Below are 19973 nucleotides of genomic sequence, written 5' to 3'. Positions count from 1 at the left end.
TCCAATAGGGCTGAATCAGTTCAAAGCTCCACTAACAAAGTGTTAGTGTCACTATTTTGTCACATCCCCTCCATTATTTATGACTTTCCTTTACTGTCATAATGGCCAATTTGATAGGTGTGAGTTTGATTTAATTTGCAAATCTCTAATAAAGAGTTATTTAGAACATTCTTCACATGATTATTGATAACTTGTATTTCTTCAACTGAAAATTTCTTATTTACATCCTTTAACCATTTCTCAATTGGAGAATGATTTGTATTCTTAAAATTTTGATTCAGTGCTCTATATATTTGAGAAATGATATTTTTATCAGAGAAATTTGCTGTAAAAATTCCCCCAGTCTGTTGTTTCCTTTCTAATGTTGGTTACATTGGTTTTCTTTGTATTAAACTTTTTAAATTTAGTATAATCAAAATTATTCATTTTATATTTGTAATGTTCTCTATCTCTAATTTGGTCATAAATTCTTCTTTCTCCTTAGATATAATAGGTAAACTATTCTATGTTCCCCTAATTTATTTATAGTATCATTCTTTATGTCTAAATCATATACCCATTTTGATCTTATCCTGGTATATGATATGAGATATTTGTTTATATCTATTTTCTGCCATGCTATTTTCCATTTTTCCTAGCAGTTTTTTTTCAAATGATGAGGTCTTAAATCCCCAAAATAGGGTTTTTGGGTTTATCAAGTATTAAATCACCAAGGTCATTTACACCTATATATTGTTTTTCTAATCTATTCCACTGACCTATCATTTTATTTCTTAACCAGTATTAGATTGCTTTGATGATTAATGCTTGATAGATTGTGATCTGGTACTAAGTCACTTTATATGAGTTTATTTTCTATCATTCATATTTGCCAAAGTTATTATTTCAACTAGATTTTTATTTAATTCTCTAGGAATCTCTCAGTATACCATCATATGGTGATGGAATACTATTGTGTTGTAAGGACTGATGATCTGGAGGATTTATATATGAACTGGGAGAAACTCAATGAACTGAAGCAGAGTGAAATGAGCAGAACCAGAAGAACATTGTACACAGAAAGTAAAACATTGTGGAAAAATCCAATGTAATGGACTTTGCTACCAGGAGCAATGCAGCAAGCCAGAATGGTCCTGAAGGACCATAAAAGAATGCTATCCACATTGAGAGAAAGAACTATGGGAGTAGAAATGCAAAAGCAAAACATATGACATTACTGATCACATGTATATATGGGTATGTGATTTGGGTTTAAACCTTAAAATTTGCTCTGATGCAAAAATGAATAATATGGAAATAGGTACCAAGTGACAACATTTATACAACCCAGTGAAATTGCTTGTTGGATCTTGGAAGCTTGGAGTGAAGAGGGAAGGGAAAGAAAATGAATATTGTCTCTTTGGCCTGGGACCCATTGGATTAAGCCATAATATTTTGGAGTTGTCATTTGTGGATCTATCTTAGGAGGTGATCACTGGATTCTTACAATTTCAAATTTTATCATATTGTTCAAGAATATACAGGCAACTTTCTTTACAATATAATATCTTGTAACACCTGGTCTCTGATTTTTTTTAATAATGGATTTCAAGTAGTCTAATATTTCTTTCATTGTCTCTCTTGAATCTGTTTTCCAGATCAGTTGTTTTACCAATGAAACATTTCACTATTTCTTCTAATTTTTTCTTTTGATTTTGTTTTGCTGTTTCTTCATGTCTCATGAAGTCATTAGCTTATAGGTACCCAATACTAAATTTTAAGGTATTATTTCCTTCTGTAAAATTTTTTAAACCATTTATTAATATTTATTTTTAACATGGTTACATGATTCATGCTCCTACTTTCCCCTTCACCCCAGGCACTTCCCCCATCCACGGCCGATACACATTTCCACTGGTTTTAACATGGGTCATTGATCAAGACCTATTTCCAAATTGTTGTTAGTTACATTGGTGTGGTAGTTTCAAGTCTACATCCCCAATCATGTCCTCCTCAGCCCATGTGTTCAAGCAGTTGCTTTTCTTCTGTGTTTCCCCTCCTGAAGTTTTTCCTCTGAATGTGGGTAGCATTCTTTACCATAAATCCGTCAGAAATTTTCTGGGTCATTGCATTGCTGCTGGTACAGAAGTCCATTACATTCGATTTTACCATAGTATATCAGTCTCTGTGTACAATGTTCTTCTGGCTCTTCTTCTTTCACTCTGCATCAATTCCTGGAGGTCTTTCCAGTTCACATGGAATTCCTCCAACTTATTACTTTGAGCACAATAGTATTCCATCACCAGCATATACCACAATTTGTTCAGCCATTCCCCAATTGAAGGACATACCCTCTTTTTCCAGTTTTTTGCCACCACAAAAAGCTCAGGTATAAATATTTTTGTACAAGTCTGTTTATCTATGATCTCTTTGGGGTATAATCCCAACAATGGTATGGCTGGATCAAAGGGAAGACATTCTTTTATACCCTTTGAGCATAGTTCCAAATTGCCAGCCAGAATGGTTGGATCAGTTCACAACTCCACTGGCAATTCATTAATGTCCCAATTTTGCCACATCACCTCCAACATTCATTACTTTCCCCATCTTTCATTTTAGCCAATCTGCTAGCTGTGGGGTGACACCTCAGAATTGTTTTGATTTGCATTTCTCTGATTATTAGATATTTAGAACACTTTCTCATGTGCTTATTGATACTTTTGATTTCTTTACCTGATTGTCTATTCATGTCTCTTGTCCATTTATTAATTGGGGAATGGCTTGATTTTTTATAAAATTGATTTAATTCCTTGTATATTTGAGTAATTAGACCACTGTCAGAGGTTTTTGTTATAAAGATTTTTTCCCAATTTGTTGTTTCCCTTCTGATTTTGACTGCATTGTTTTTATTTGTACAAAAGCTTTTTAGTTTAATATAATCAAAACCATTTAATTTACATTTTGTAATTTTCCCTAACTCTTGCTAGGTTTTAAAATATTTCCTTTCCCAGAGATCTGGCAAGTATACTATTCTGTGTTCACTTAACTTGTTTATAGTTTCCCTCTTTATATTCAAGTCATTCACCCATTCTGAATTTATCTTGGTGTAGAGTATGAGATGTTGATCTAAACCTAATTTCTCCCATATTGTTTTCCAAATTTCCCAGCAGTTTTTGTCAAATAGTGGATTCATGTCCCAAAAGTTGGGCTCTTTGGGTTTATCATGCACTGTCTTGCTGATGTTATTTACCCCAAGTCTATTCCACTGATTCTCCCTTCTATCTCTTAGCCAGTACCATATTGTTTTGATGACTGCTGCTTTATACTATAGTTTAATATCTGGTACTGCTAGTCCCCCTTCCTTCACATTTTTTCATTATTTCCCTTGATATTCTTGACATTTTGTTATTCCATATGAAGTTTGTTATAGTTTTTCCTAATTCAGTAAAGAAGTTTTTTGGTAGTTTGATAGGTATGGTGCTAAATAGATAAATTAATTTGGGTAGAATGGTCATTTTTATTATGTTAGCTCGTCCTACCCATGAGCAATCAAAGGCTTTCCAATTGTTAATATCTAGTTTTATTTGTTTGGAAAGTGTTTTGTAGTTGTTTTCATATAATTGCTGTGTTTGTTTTGGTAGATAGATTCCCAGGTATTTTATATTGTCTAGGGTGATTTTAAATGGTGTTTCTCTTTCTACCTCTTGCTGATCTAATGTGTTAGAAATATATAGAAATGTTGATGATTTATGTGCATTTATTTTGTATCCAGCATCTCTGTTAAAGTTTTTGATTATTTCTACAAGCTTCTAAGTTGATTCTCTAGGATTTTTTAAGTATACCATCATATCATCTGCAAAGAGTGATAGCTTAGTCTCCTCATTGCCTATTTTAATACCTTCAATTTCTTTTTCTTCTCTAATTGCTACTGCTAGTGTTTCTAGTACTATGTTGAATAATAGAGGTGATAATAGGCATCCTTGTTTCACTCCTGATCTTATTGGGAAGAATTCTAATTCATCCCCATTGCATATGATGCTTATTGATGGTATTAGGTATATGCTGTTTATTATTTTTAGGAAAGGTCCTTCTATTTCTATACTTTTGAGTGTTTTCAATAGGAATGGATGCTGTATTTTGTCAAAGGCTTTTTCAGCATCTATTGAGATAATCATGTGATTTTTGTTTGATAGACTGTTGATATGGTCAGTTATGTGGATGGTTTTCCTAATGTTGAACCATCCTTGCATTCCTGGCATAAATCCCACCTGATCATGGAGGATGATCTTCTTGATTACTTGCTGGAGTCTCTTTGCTAGTATTCTATATAAGATTTTTGCATCTATGTTTATTAGGGAGATTGTTCTGTAGTTTTCTTTCTCTGTTTTTGATCTCCCTGGCTTTGGAATCAGTACCATATTTGTGCCATAAAAAAGGAATATTGTAGGACTCCTTATTTGTTTATCATATCAAATAATTTGTATAGTATAAGGATAAGTTGCTCTTTCAATGTCTGATAGAATTCACTTGTGAATCCATCAGGCCCTGGCGATTTTTTCTTAGGGAGATCTTTGATGGCTTGTTCAATTTCTTTTTCTGATATGGGATTATTTAGGTATTCTATTTCTTCTGCTGTTAATCTAGGCAATTTATATTTTTGTAAATATTCATCCATATATCCTAAATTGTTATATTTATTGCCATATAATTGGGCAAAATAGTTTTTCATGATTGCCTTAATTTCCCCTTCATTGGAGGTGAAGTCTCCCTTTTCATCTTTAATGCTGTCAATTTGATTTTCTTCTTTCCTTTTTTTTATTAGATTGACCAGTACTTTGTATATTTTATCTGTTTTTTCAAAATACCAGCTTCAAGTCTTATTTATTAATTCAATAGTTCTTTTACTTTGATTTTATTAATTTCTCCCTTGAGTTTTAGTATTTCTAATTTAGTTTTCATTTGGGGATTTTTAATTTGCCTGCTTTCTAATTTTTTGAGTTGCATGCCCAATTCATTATTCTCTGCCCTCCTTAATTTCTTAATATATGCACTCAAGGATATAAATTTCCCCCTGAGTACTGCCTTGGCTGCATCCCACATAGTTTGGTAGGATGTCTCATCATTGTCATTGTCTTCAATGAAATTGTTGATTGTTTCTATACTTTCTTGTTTGACTAATTGGTTTTGGAGAATCATATTATTTAATTTCCAATTAGTTTTTGTTTTGCCTGTCCAGGTAACCTTACTAATTATTATTTTTATTGCATTATGATCTGAGAAGGTTACATTTATTATTTCTGCTCTTTTGCATTTGTTTGCAATGTTTCTGTGTCCTATTACACAGTCAATCTTTGTGAATGTACCATGTGCAGCTGAAAAGAATGTGTATTCCTTTTTGTCCCTATTTATTTTTCTCCACATATCAATTAAATCTAATTTTTCTAGGACTTCATTCACCTCTCTTACCTCTTTCTTATTTATTTTTTGGTTTGATTTATCTAGATCTGAGAGAGGAATATTTAGATCTCCCACTATTATGGTTTTACTATCTATTTCCTTCTTGAGCTCTGCCAGTTTCTCCTTTATGAATTTGGATGCTATGCCACTTGGTGCATACATATTGAGCAGTGTTATTTCCTCATTGTTTATACTGCCTTTAATCAGGATGTAATGACCTTCCCTGTCTTTTTTAATCATATCTATTTTTACTTTGGCTTTGTCAGAAATCACAAAAGCCACTCCTGCCTTCTTTTTCTCATTTGACACCCAAAAGATTTTGCTCCTGACCTTAACCTTAAACTTGTGTATGTCCACCCTCCTCATATGTGTTTCTTTTAGACAACATATGGTAGGATTTTGGTTTCTAATCCACTCTGCTCTTTGCTTCCGTTTTATGAGCGAGTTCATCCCAATCACATTCAGAGTTATAATTATCAGTTGTGCATTTGGTGACATTTTCGTATCCTCCCCTATTCCTACCTCTTCTTCTTAAACTATTTCCTTTTAAACCAGTGGTTTGCTTTAAGCCGTTATCCCTTATCCCCTCCCTTTATTAACTTCCCTTTCTATCCCCTCCCTAATTATTCCCCTCTTTTTATTTTTAAAGGCCTAATGAATTCCCTCCCCCTTCTTCTTTTCTCTCTTTTTTGACCTTCCCACACTCCTGCTCCCCTTGGTTTATCCCTTCTGACTTTCTCAGTAGGGTTAGATAGAATTTTATATCCCAATGGATAATATAGCTACTCTTCACTCTCTGGGTTGATTACACTGAGAGTAAGGTTTATAATTTACCTCTTAATGCTCTCTTCCTCTCCTTATAATGGTATTTGTCTCCTCCCCTTCCCATGCCCTCTTTGTGTGTAATAGCATATCTTATTTTTCTTATTCACTTAAGTTTCTCTTGGTGTCCCCTACTATTCACCCCCCTCATTCCTACCCCCCATATCATCTTAGACCATTTAGTATTCCACCCTCTCCCTGTGAATTATTCTTCTGACTACTATAATAGTGAATACTATAATAGTGAATAAAGTTCACTACTGAGATTTATACATAGCGTTTCTCCACATAGGAATACAGATAATTAGATCTTACTGAGGCCCTTAAAAAGGCAAATTTAAAAGTAATGAGTTTTCTTTCTTTCCCCTCTATTTCTTATTTACCTTTTCATGTTTCTCTCGATTTTTGTGGTTGGATATCAAACTTTCCATTTAGCCCTGGTCTTTTCTGTGCAAATACTTGGAAATCTTCAATTTTGTTGAATGCCCACACTTTCCCCTGGAAGTATATAGTCAGTTTTGATGGGTAGTTGATCCTTGGTTGAAGACCCAGCTCTCTTGCCTTTCTGAATATCATATTCCAAGCCTTGCGGTCTTTTACCGTGGATGCTGCCAGATCCTGTGTGATCCTGATTGGTGCTCCTTGGTATCTGAATTGTCTCTTTCTGGCTTCTTGTAAAATTTTTTCTTTTACTTGGAAGCTCTTGAATTTGTCTATTATATTCCTGGGGGTTGTCTTTTCTGTGTCTAGACTAGAGGGTGATCTATGGATCCCTTCAATGTGTATATTGCCCTCTTGTTGTAGAACTTCAGGGCGATTTTCCTGAATAATTTCTTTTAGTATGGAGTCCAAATTTCTATTAATTTCTGCTTTTAGTGGTAGACCAATGATTCTCAGATTCTCTCTTCTAGACCAGTTTGTTGTCACTTTCTCATTGAGATATTTCATGTTTTCTTCTATTTTATCAGTCTTTTGCCTTTGTTTTATTTGTTCTTGCTGTCTTGAGAGGTCATTAGCTTCTAATTGCTCAATTCTAGCCTTTAGGGACTGGTTTTCAACTATAATCTTTTGGTTTTCCTTTTCAATCTGGTCATTTCTGGTGTTCAATTTGCTCCTCAGTTCATTTGATTTCAGAGCCTCACTTTCCAATTGCAAAATTCTGCCTTTTAAACTGTTATTTTCTTGACTGATTTCCTTTTGAGCTATTTCCCATTTGTCTAGCCAAATCTTTTCCAACTTTCTTGTCATCTCAGATTTGAACTCTTCTTTTTGTTAATCTTTCTCTTCTGGGCTTTCTGATTCTGGGTTGCCATTTTTAGCCCAGCACCTTCTCAGCTTTATCCTCATGCTCAGGGTCTGTCTGCGCTCTTTAGGCTCCTGAGGTCTCAGATCTCATTATTCTCAAGGTCAAGCCTCCTGGTGATCCCCCTTGCTTGATCCTCTGCTGGAGGCTCCTTTTCAAGTCTCAAGGAGCTGCTTCCACAGTTGTATAGCCGTCTGCACTGGTTCCCCACTCAAGGTTTTGGAACCTTTGCTCGCACCTGCGTCTGCCACCACCCGTGCCTGAGCTCAGTGTCTGCACTCAAAGTCCTCACATGTTCTTTAGCCTTTTGAGGTCTTAAGTCTTGATGCTCTCGGGAGCAGGCCCTGGAGCTGACAATGACTCAATGGGCGCCCCACATTTGCTCTACTTCTTTTGAGCTGGCTTTGGCACTGTAGGTGGTGTATGGGGGGAGGGGGTTGCTCAGCCCGTGATTTAGTGAGAGCTGTTTCACACCTTTATAGCATGGAAATGCCCTGGTTCTATGTACCTTCCATGCTGCCCCCTGTTGTGGGGTCCCTCTGTTCATCTGGATTTTTTTTTTATGTCCTCTTGAGGAGTCCTGTATGTTTTGGTTAGGCGAGGTTAAGCCACCGCTTTTTACTCTGCCACAATCTTAACCTGGAAGCCCTCTTCTGCAAACTTTTCAAGCTGCTTCTCTATTTGGCTAATTCTGTTTTTTAGGAAACTCTTTTTTTTCCATTGAATTTTTATATCTCTTTTTGCATTTGGCCAATTCTGTTTTTTAAGGCATTAGTTCTTTCCCTTTGCATCACTTTCATTTCTCTTTCCCCTTTTTTCCTCTGCCTGTGTGATTTGCTTTTTTAAAATTCTTTTTTTGAGTTCTTCAAGAGACTGAGACAAATTCTTATTTTTCTTTGAAGTTTTATGTATAGCTGATTTGATCCTACTCTCCTCTTCTGAGTCTCTGCCTTACTTATCTTGGTCTGCATAATAATTTTCTATAGTTAATTGCTTTTTTGATGCTTGATCATTTTCCCTGAATTTTCACTGGCACTTATTTTTATCTTGAAGGTAGGGATCTCTTCTGAGAGCAGGGAGTAGACTCTTTTAAGCTTCATGTTTTTCCTTGCTGCTACCCCAAGTTCTGGTTTTCTATAAATATCAGTTCTCCCATGTTGGTATGATGGTTTATGGATTGGGAGTTCTGTAAGCCACCTTGTACTGGTAATTTAGTCTTTTCCTGTCATTGCTAATGGCTTGCATGGGTGAGGGCACTGTGAGCTATTTTTAACTGGGCCAGGAGTTCTGGGTTTACCAAGGCCAGGCTTACTGCAGACTGCCTTGCACTGGGGCTTGAGGCATCACTACAGACTTTGGCAGGGTCTTTGAACCTCAGTCTGGGTCTACACTAGCCAGACACACTGTGGACAGCCTTGTGCTGCAGTTTAAGGCCTCATTTCAGGCTTGGGCAGTGGCTCTACATTTTACTCTGGGTTTGCATTGGGCAGGTACACTGCAGACTCCCCTGTGGTAGGGTTGGAGGATCACTGCAGAGTGGCACTAGGGCTCTGAGCTTCAAGGGGTGGGTGTGGGGTGTTCTGCCATTTAGATTATGGAGGTCCTCAGGGTCTTGAAGTTGACTTGGGCTCACTTTCATAATCTAGAGCAATATAGGTGGGGTGGTAGGGCTTGCTATTAGCTTATGCCTTAGTATAATCTTGCAGCAGTTGCTGCCCAGCTTTCCTGTAGGCTGAGTTCCCCTCTCTTCTAAGTGAACCAGACCTTCTGCAGGATGATTACTTCTTATTCTGTCTCTCTTATATTCATTTTGAAGCATTCTTTTAAGGTTGGCTGAATAGGATTCTCAAAGAGGTTAGAGCTTTCCATGCCTCTACTCTGCCATCTTGGCTCCACTTCCTCAATATAATTATCTTTCACTGAATTTCACAGAGAAAATTTGCAAAGAAGGTAAGAATCTTGTCCAGAATCACAGCTATTAAATATCACAACCAAGCCTTAAATTCAATTCACTTAACTAAATCCAATATTCTTTCTTCTATATCCTTATGTTCAAAATACAAATGTCAAATATATACACACACAAGTATTTTTGTGTGTATATATGTATATACATGATACATATATATGTATTGCAATGAATATATCCTTAGTGAATAATCTTAAATTGTTGATCAGAGGCACAGAGTGGTTTAGTGACTTTCTTGTGTTCTAATAACTAGTACGTATTATACATAAAATTGATCTCAGACTTTAAGTTTGGATTCTATCTATTACAGCACAACATTTCTCTAATGTTATGTAAAATAATTATTTAATAAAACTTAGAGATTCACATTATTACAGGATATATTAGAAAATTCAAAAAGTCATACCGTAGCTGTTCAATTGCTTATTATGATGATTGATAGTATACAATTCCTCAAAATGAGTTTTTGCCAATAATATAGTAATTAAATGGCTTTAACACTACAAATGCATTCTTGGTGTTTTATACATTGAATTTAATAAACATATAATCTAATACAATGAATCCTTCACATATTAATTTGAGCAAAATGAGATAGGGAATCAAGAGCTTGGAGAAATGGTTCCTTAATATTTTCTTTTATATACACCCCCAAATTCTATAAATTCCATTTTCCAGTATTTCTGTTGCAGTGGTTATACAGTTATATGATTAAGGATATACATATATGTATAAATTTTAATTTTTTAATATTCCACTTAAGTTTAAATGGCATTTGTAATCTCTCCTGGAAAAGGTAACAGATTCAGAACCTTGTTTCTCTTTTAGGGAAACAGGTAGTGCAATGAATAGATCATTAGGCCTAGAACCATAAAGAATATAGTACAAATCTGACTTCAGATGCTAAGATGTGACCTTGAGCAAATCAGTTAACCTCTGTTTCTCCCAGTTTTTTCAACAGTAAAATGAAAATAAAAAATAGAAAGTATTTCGAAGGATCATTATGGTCAACTTAGATAACATTGCAAAATGCTTTTTTATTGTGCCAATTACATGGTATATACTTAACAAATATTTGCTCTCTCAGTCCCTTCCCCATTATGCTTGAGATTATGTTGACCTTACCTGGAATGAATATATTAATTTCCATAATGTTAAGGTTAGACAGAAAATGATGCTACAACTTTGTGGATCAAATGATGCTATTAAAATATGAAGTTAATACAGTACAAATTAAAAAACAACTCAACTTTTGTGAAGATATTTTGTACTCTTTAAGAAGCATTAACTATCAAGGAGGAAAAATTATATCAGGTCTTTAATATACTGCTTAGTTATTAGTAAATTATGTATTTAGTAAACAAATGTACACATTATAATAAATGTTTTATGAAAGATCAGGTCTGATGAAATAAATTATTTTAGTCCATTTATCAGGAAATGATTTATAATTCCTATACAATGTTTATTTATTCTATTCAAATGTGCATTTGAATAGCAATACACAAAGTTGTCCCAGGCAATTTAAACATGGTCAGGAATCCTACATTAAGTCATTCAGCATCTTATAATAAAATCCCCATTGATTGGAAACATCATGAAGTACCTCATTCCAGTTTTAGATCAAGGTAATTTTCTAATTGATTAATTCAAAATAAAATAAAATGGAAAATCATTAATTAAATTTTAAGAAGCATTTATTTCTTTGGATAAAGCCAAAAATGAAATAGTCATTACTTTCAAGGATCTTACATTATGGAAGGAGAGTACATGTACATGTGTAAATACCTAAAAAAAACAAAAAACAGTTACATGGTGATTTGGAGGGAGCCCTAATAGCTGGAAGAGGATTCAGAAAAGAAAACACCCATTAAGCCTAAATATGTTTAAATTTTTTTTATCATTCTAAAAAATTTTGAGTTCCAAATTCTTTCCCTTCCTCCCTCCCACTTCATAGTAACTTCTTGAGAAGGCAAGCAATATGATATTGATTATACATATGAAGTCATAAAGAAATATTTCTATATTAGTTATGTTGAAAAGGAGGTGTTAGTGAGGGACTATCACCTATGGTGTGGGCTTGTCCATCCCTTTTCAGGGTTGCTTATGCACCTTCATTGTCTACTGTTATGATGATTATGGGACTCTTCAATACTACTATGCTTCTAGGGGATATTGGTTATGGAAGCTATGTCTTTGTATTCTCCTAGGTATCTGGTGACTGAGGAACACCAACTTAGTCACCTTTGCTGGATGATATAATGCCCTATTCTCAGTAATAGTGCCCAGGCAGGACCCTTAATGGTCTGGTGGATGGTAACCCTTTTAGGTCCCACCTGGGGTTGGATTAATTATTAATATTAGGCTCTAATTAGCCTTGGATCACATTCATCTGATTGTGTTGCTCCCTCCCCAAGGGTCATGATATAATGACCACTCAGGAAGGTACTTAATGAAATTTTATCTATTGATATTAAATAGGGAAAGGAATAATCAGGAACAGATTGGGGATAGGAGACCCTGTCAGACTAATATCTGATCAATAATCCCTCAGGACTGTAGGCTGTTGTTTCAGCAAAGCTGGAGCTAGTATTTTCACACTCCTCTGGTTCAGCTTGGCCACTGCCAAACCAGAGAGGGCAATCTGCTAAGTTGGTACAGATATTGTGATTTCTCTCAGCTTCCTTATTATCAGTTTGTGATATGTCAGCCTACACAGCATTCAGGAAGTAATCACCCTTAAGAAATCCACCCTATTCTTATAACTCCCTCCTCCCGGTTACCACCAGGGGCCCAGAGATCTAAATAGCTATGATGATTCAGATGCCTAAAGATCTAGGGAGGTTCAGAGAGAACCACTGACCCATGGTTAGGGATCCACATCACTGCTCCAAGATCAAAAATCAAAGATCAATGGTCAAAGCTCAAAGACCAAAGATCCAAGGCCCCTCCCAGGGGACTGTTAGGGGTATTTATCCTCTCAGGCCAAATGCCTTTGCTCCTATCCTCATGGTATCCAGGACCATTCCTCTGTCTCCAACTGTATCCCTTGTCAATCAAGGTAAGACTAACAATTCTCAGAGTTTGAATATAACACTACCTATCACCCAACTCTCATCTATGAATCCAAGAAGCTGTAGCATGCACAGTAGTCACATCCCATTCAAAAAACAAGAAAATCAATATGGAAAAATGTGCTTTAATCTTCTCTGAGTTCATCAGTTGCCTCTCTGGAAGTGGATAACCATTTTCAAAATAAATTCTTTGTAAAGAAAGTTACTGAGTGGGGCCTTGATCATAAGAATAGAATCTAAACTTTGATGCTTCCTGGCTTCAGTGGGAAATCCAACAATTAAGGTAGGGGTCAAATGCAGGGTGAATGTACTCTGGGTGATCTGAACTAAGGAGGAAGGGCAATAGTGGGGTCATGAAGAGTGACATGTCAGGGTCAGTGGGCTGAGAGGAAGCTAGATAAACTCAAGCTGGATCTGATTGGGCTATTTTTAACTTCTGTTTTTGAACTGACTGACTGCCCACACTGCTACAGAAGAATATAAGCTTTAAACCAGCTAAATGGAGACTCTATAATCAGATTAATCCTTCCTTAAGAAAAATCTATTTATATCTTCTCTCTTTCTCCTTTCACCTTCTAATTTTATTAATAAACCTTTAAAACTTAAAACTCTAGCTAGGTCCTCATTTTAATTGTAATAGTTCTTCATAATTGTCTTGGATCATTTTCTTGATAGGAGTAGTTAAGTGTTTTTCAGCTGATCATCTTTACAATACTGCTGTTACTATATACAATGTTAGTATTCCATCCCAATCACATATGATAATCTGCTCAACTATTTCCTAATTAATGGAAATTTCCTGTTTCCAATTATTTCTTCCTCAAAAAGGAGATGCTAGAATTTTATTTTTTATGAATAAGTCCTTTTCCATTTATTTAACCCCTTTATCTCTTTGGAATACAGACCTAATTTATAGAAATCATATTAAAACTTTCTCCATATTGCTTTATCACATACCAAGCACATAATAGATCAGAAAAGAATGTGCAGAATAATCAATATTCCTAATGTAGACTGAAGGAAAAAAATATGTGCTACTTTTCTCATGGTTCAACATAGCATATAACAAGAAAGCAATTAGAAACTAAAATGAGATATTGGGACCTTTTCAAGTGCTAACATTATGTGATCCTGCAGATTGGAATCCTAGGGATATAGAAAAGGTAGAAAGTTCTGATGGACTGGTATTGCCACTACTGATAAACTGAAAAAATGGCCATTGTCCCAAAGTGATTTGAAAACAGGAGGAAGATTTCTAGGGTCTCTTCTACAGCTACCTTTCTTGGATTATTAAATTATACTGCATGAGGATTTTTACCAAAAAATGACAAAGAATATGGGGAAAGATAATATAGAAACTCATCATTTTATTTGAGATGTGATTATGAAAGAAGACCTCCATGGGAAGAAATTCTTATCATAAACTGAAACAAAAGTAAATTCTGACAAGTTGTAGTCTGCTTCCAATGGGTGAAGAGAGATGAAGAAGACAAATAACTATTCTTAGCGGAATGCAAAAAGATATACACATCTTCATCAAAGGTGGCAAAATCCCAGCTGGTAAATGATTTCTATATTCCATGTGTTCATGTAGATTAATAATATTATCGGGGAATTCTATATTCAATGATCTAGTATAACTGATTGAAATTGTATAAGTACATGTTAGCTATCTTTCAAAATATTATGTATATTTTATAGAAATATTTATTTAGGTTTAATAAATATTTTCAGTTTTCAAAACATTGATGGTATTCATCCTTGTATAATGAAAAAATACGTCCTCCTTGAAAAACGAATAAATTCTATGAACTTTTCTGAAATAGAGGAATGGATTTTCTACTTTTAATCTCATAATAAAGAGATAGCCTTGCAAAAAGCCATACCACATGACTGTTAAAAGGTTGTTTCAGTCAAGAGGCAGGATTAGCATTTTTTAGCTCCTATTCTTTGCATGCAAATATTAAGTAAGACAGAGGTCATAGGATTTTAGAAATGAAAGACATCTAGAAGGCCAGAGAGGCCAATTCCTTTAATTTAGATATGATTAAATTGAAGTCTTCCCCACAGTGGCTTTCAGACGATAAAGGACTACTTTCTTTCTTACAACATAGTTCATTCTTTGTCTATTTTTATTACTACTCTCAAAACATGAAAATGAATGCAAATACTTTGCTTAGCTTTTCCTAATCTCTATTTTTCTTGTTTCAAATTCCAAGTATATCTATTTTCCTTTATACTACTGTTTTTCTTTATGATAATCTATTGTCATTGATTTTGTAAAATGTAAATCTGTGCTCATTAAACAAGAGAAAAATAAAGGTCAAGTATAAATCTTATCCTCAAAACTTTACATATGGATGGATTAGGCATTATAATAAAATGAATGGTGGATTGATTGGACAAGAAACTAAACGTCCAAAATCTTTTTCTTTTTAGAAACACAATTAAAATACAAAAGCGTATAGAGAAAAAATAATGAAGTACTTGAACAAAATTTTCCCTGTATCAAATGAATTCAAAGATTCAAGATTAGCAATACTATCCAATGAAGCAAAAACAACAATGAAAAATTTCACAATATAAATTTATAAAAATCAGAAGTTTATTATGATGAAATCATAGATAAAAATAATATGAGTATTAAACTGATAAAATTTGTTTCAAATGCCTTAGCACCTCAATCCAGAAGGAGAATAGATAACCAAATTCAGGAAGACAGCAATATAATAATAGCAGGAAAAATTAATACACCTCTTTCTAACAGAATGATAAATAAATGAGTTATATAGAACTGACCAAATTTATGGAAAAAAACATACTAAAATGACTTGTGACATTTTCTAAATAGCACTGCTAAAGAATATTCATCATTTATAGCACAGCAAAACTTTTACAAAATCAATCATCTTAGGACACAAAGAAATTGCAAATAGAAATTAAAAAGGCAAAAATAGCAACATGGCATGAATATATCATAATGAGAACTAAAAAATCAGTTCAGGAAGCAGAAAGATGAAGCCCAGATACAAATAATAGTTAATAATGAAATTCTAAATAATAAGAGGGGCAAAGAACATAACTTAATTATGTGAAAGAAAATGATATACTAGGTAGTATAGCTCACACTTGTAATCCTTGTTCAGAAGGAGACTGAGGCAGGTAGATTTCTTGAACTCAAGAATTCTAAGCTTCAGGGAGCCATGTGGACCAAATGTCCATATCACAGTTAGCATTAATAGTTTGAGCTTCCAGGATTTGGGGGCTACCAATACCAGGAAATTTGATGAAGTCACAAATTTGAGTTAGTCAAAGTTCCTGTCCCCTTGATTGAAATGATTCAATCGTGTGTGTGTGTGTGTGTGTGTGTGTGTGTGTGTGTGTGTGTGTAAGACAAAATGTAAAAGATTATGGGAAGTTCTGGGTTCAAACATGGCCTCTACCCTGAGCAAATCACTTAACTCCAATTGCCTAGCCCCTTACCATTCTTCTGCCTCTGAACCAATGATTAGTACAGATTCCAAGACAGAAGGCAATTTCTTTTTAAACCCTTACCTTGCATCTTGGAATCAATACTAGGTATTGGGTTTTGAGGCAGAAGATTGGTAAGGATTAGGCATTGGGGGTCAAGTTACTTGCCCAGGGTCACACAGCTGGAGAGTATCTGAGGTCAGATTTGAACCTAGGACCTCCCATCTCTAGACCTGGCTCTCAATCCAGCGAGTCATCCAGCTGCCTCCAAGGCAATTTTTTAAACAAAGTCAAGGAACTGTGTTTATAATCAATAAATGAAGTAACCCCAAATAGACATAATGGAAAGGATACTCAAAATGAGGGGGTAAACTGCTAAAGAATATGCATCATCTGTAGTACAACAAAACTTTTATAAAAGCAATAATCTTAAGGCACAAATATATTGCAAATAGAGCTTTCAAAAGCAATAAATAGCTTATGGAATAGGCTATGGAAATGATAAATAAATCTAAAAGCTGGTCAATGACATTGAATCAAAATGTGAAATAAAATCTCAAAAAGACAATAATTTTTCACTCAGGAAATTAGTCAGGACCAAGTTGGATTTATATGGTATACAAGGATGGTTTGACATTGTGATAACAGTCAAACTAATTATTCATATCTAAAAAAATAATTTAAGAACACAATATGAAAAAATAAAACTTTGGAAATGTAAAAAAATCCTCATTTATTCTAAAAATCTTATATAGTATAGGCATAGAGGACTTTTTACATATCATAAAAAATATACCTAAAATCCAACAAAGATCATATGTAATGTTATAGGTGGTATGGTGATATCGGATAGGGCCTGATGGAGAAATGGCTCAAGGTCCTCTGATGGTGTGAGGACCTGAACTGAGTGAAGGTGGGAAGCCTAGGTGAACACCAGGTCCCACAAAATATTTGAAGCTCAGCTAAACACTCAACTCCCACCTAACAGCGCCCTGGAATAAGTGATCAAGTGAAGAGCTGTGAATTGGATCACATAGCTTCTCTGACTGCTTATACTGGGTTTGGATTGATGGATAAAGCTAATGGATAAAGCTAATGGATAACACTGATGACTGCGATTTGACTTTGCTTGAGCAATCCCTTACTTCAGACCCAAGGACAAGATTATTGATCCTTAGGAAAATAATGACCTTCACCTAAGTAGACTTTTAAGATTTAATTGTAACAACTCAGGGAAAGGAACAGGGTTGAAGGAAAGAAGTGTTGAGAAAACCTCACTAAGCTACTAATGATCAGGTTTGTCAATCAAGGGCAATCAAGTTGAGACTGTCTCCTGGAGAGGTTTCCCTCTCTGTGGCACTTTGGCCAGGCCAGGCACCCTTGGCCTTACCCAAATTGATTGATTCTTGATGTTGTTCTTCTCTGATGTTCAATGATTAATATATAGCATATCTTTGTCCAGAAGTTGAGGATGTGATAAATATTGAAACAGGATGCAGATAACCTAAGTAGATTTGGTTGGCCTACCCACCCAACCACCCAGGTCCCTTCTCTGGAATGAGAGAGTTTCTTGTTTCAGTTTCTCTCTTTTATAGTCAGTAACTGCTTTTTGCCCTCTGGCTCATGGCATCTGGGTTGGTTCTAAATCCTAAAACTATTGGGTGTCACTCAACTCATCCAGGTCTCCATTTTGCATAGCAAAATGATATCACAGAAATGAATCAACCAAGAAACTTACCTGAAAATATAGGAGAAACCTTATTTTGCATTATTTGATATTGTTTTAGAAATATTAGCAAAAGGAGGAGCCAAAATGGCAAAATAGTGGCACAGAAAGGTCTAACCTCTCTGAAAATCCTCTCTAGCTAAACTTAAAATAATGCTTCATTACAAATATTCAAGAAACAAAAAAAACCAAGGGGTCAAAGAGAAGTAATTTTCCTAGAGAAAAACTAGGAAGGTAGGTAGAGAAGTCTGTTTCACTGGGGTGGGAGAAAGCACATTCTATATCAAGATTGTGCAGCTCCCAGCAAAGCTCAGCAGCCCTCAACAAAGCTGCACCAATATATACCATTGCAAGCCAACAACAAACTCTGTTGATGAATGGAAAAATAGATGAAAATACAAAATATTTCACTGGAAAAACAACTGATGTGGAAAATAGATATAGGAAAGATAATCTAAGAAATATTGGGCTATTTAAAAGTCATGATTAAAAAAAACCCTAGACATCATATTATAAGAAATTATCAAAGAAAAATTTGCTATTATTCTTGAACTTCACCATAAAACAGAAATTAAAAGAATCCACTAATCACCACCTGAAACAAATCCCCAAATGGCAATTCCAAGAAATGTTATAGCCAAAGTCAAGAGGTCCCAGGCTAAGGGGGAAAAAAGGCAATCAGCAAGAAAGAAGCAATTAAAATTCATGGAATCACAGTAAAGATTAGATAGGACTTAGAAACTTCTACCTTAAAGGATTAGAAAGCATAGAATATGAAATTCCAGAAGGCAAGGGATCTAGGTTTACAACCAAGATGCTCCTACCCAGCAAAAATAAGTATATTCTTTCAGAAGGCAAATGGTCATTTAATAAAATAGAAGAATTCCAAGCATTCTTCATTAAAAGACCAGATCTAAACAGAAAATTTGATATTTAGATACAAGACTCAAGAAAAGAATAAAAAGATAAACAAGAAAGAGAAAAATGTAAGGGATTCAATCAAGTTAAACTATTTATATTTCTATGTGGAAAGGTAATATTGGTAATTTAAAATTTTGATCATTACTAAAAGAGTTAGGAGTAAACATAGACAATGTAGGAGTAAATTAATTAGGATGATATGATGTTTTAAAAAAAAAGAATCAAGAGGTGAAAAAAAGGATTGCACTGAGAGAAAAGGGAAGGGAGAGTTAAAACAGAGTAGACTATCTCACCTAAAGAGACTTGAAAAAATAATTATAGTAGTAGAGACAAAGAGGGTTGTGAAGAAAAATGTGTAAACCCTATCCTCATCAGAATGGACTCAGAGAAGGAGGAACAACTATATTCATTTGAGTACAGAAAACTATCTCATTTTTAAAGAAGTAGGAGACAAATCAGAGAAATAGATCAACATTATAGATCAGACATATAATGTATAGGGGTAAATGACTATAACACTCTTGTGTTTGAAAAACCCAAAAATTCTAGCTTTCATGTTAATCACTATTTGACCAGAAAAAAATTGGGAAAATTGGAAAACATTATCTAAAAATCTTGATATATTAAGATAAGGTCCAAATGGACATAGGATTTAGACATAAAGGGTGAGACTATAATTAAATTAGGGAAATATAGAATAGTTTTTCTTTCATATCTATGGAGAAGGAAAGAATTTATAACCAAAAAAGAGATGGAAAATATTAAAAAATATAAAATTTATAATTTTTATTAAATTAAATAGGTTTTGTACAAACCATACCAATGTAACCAAGATTGGAAGAGAAACAACATTCATTTATCATATACAGAAAAAAGAATGAAACAGAATACAAATTAGATCCCAACTGAAAAATGGTCAAAGGTTATGAATAAGTAGTTTTAGATGAAGAAATCAAAGCTATTAGTAAACATATGAAAAAATGTTTTAAATCACTCTTGATTAGAGAAATGAAAATTAAAACAATTCTGAAGTACCACCTCACACTGACCAGATTGGCCAATATGACAGTAAATGAAAATAATTAATGTCAGAGGAGGTGTGTCAATGCATTGTTGGAATTTTGAACTGATCCAACAACTCTGGTGGGAAATTTGGAGCTATGCTCAAAAGATATAAAATTATGCATACCCTTTGAATCTATTTTACCACTACTAGGTCTTATTCTAAAAGAATTAAAAAAATAGGTGTCA

The sequence above is a fragment of the Gracilinanus agilis genome, chromosome 6 (genome assembly GCF_016433145.1).
Source record: "Gracilinanus agilis isolate LMUSP501 chromosome 6, AgileGrace, whole genome shotgun sequence".
NCBI lineage: Eukaryota > Metazoa > Chordata > Mammalia > Didelphimorphia > Didelphidae > Gracilinanus > Gracilinanus agilis.
The sequence above is the reverse complement of the archived record's forward strand: the minus strand, read 5'-3'. Positions refer to the sequence as shown.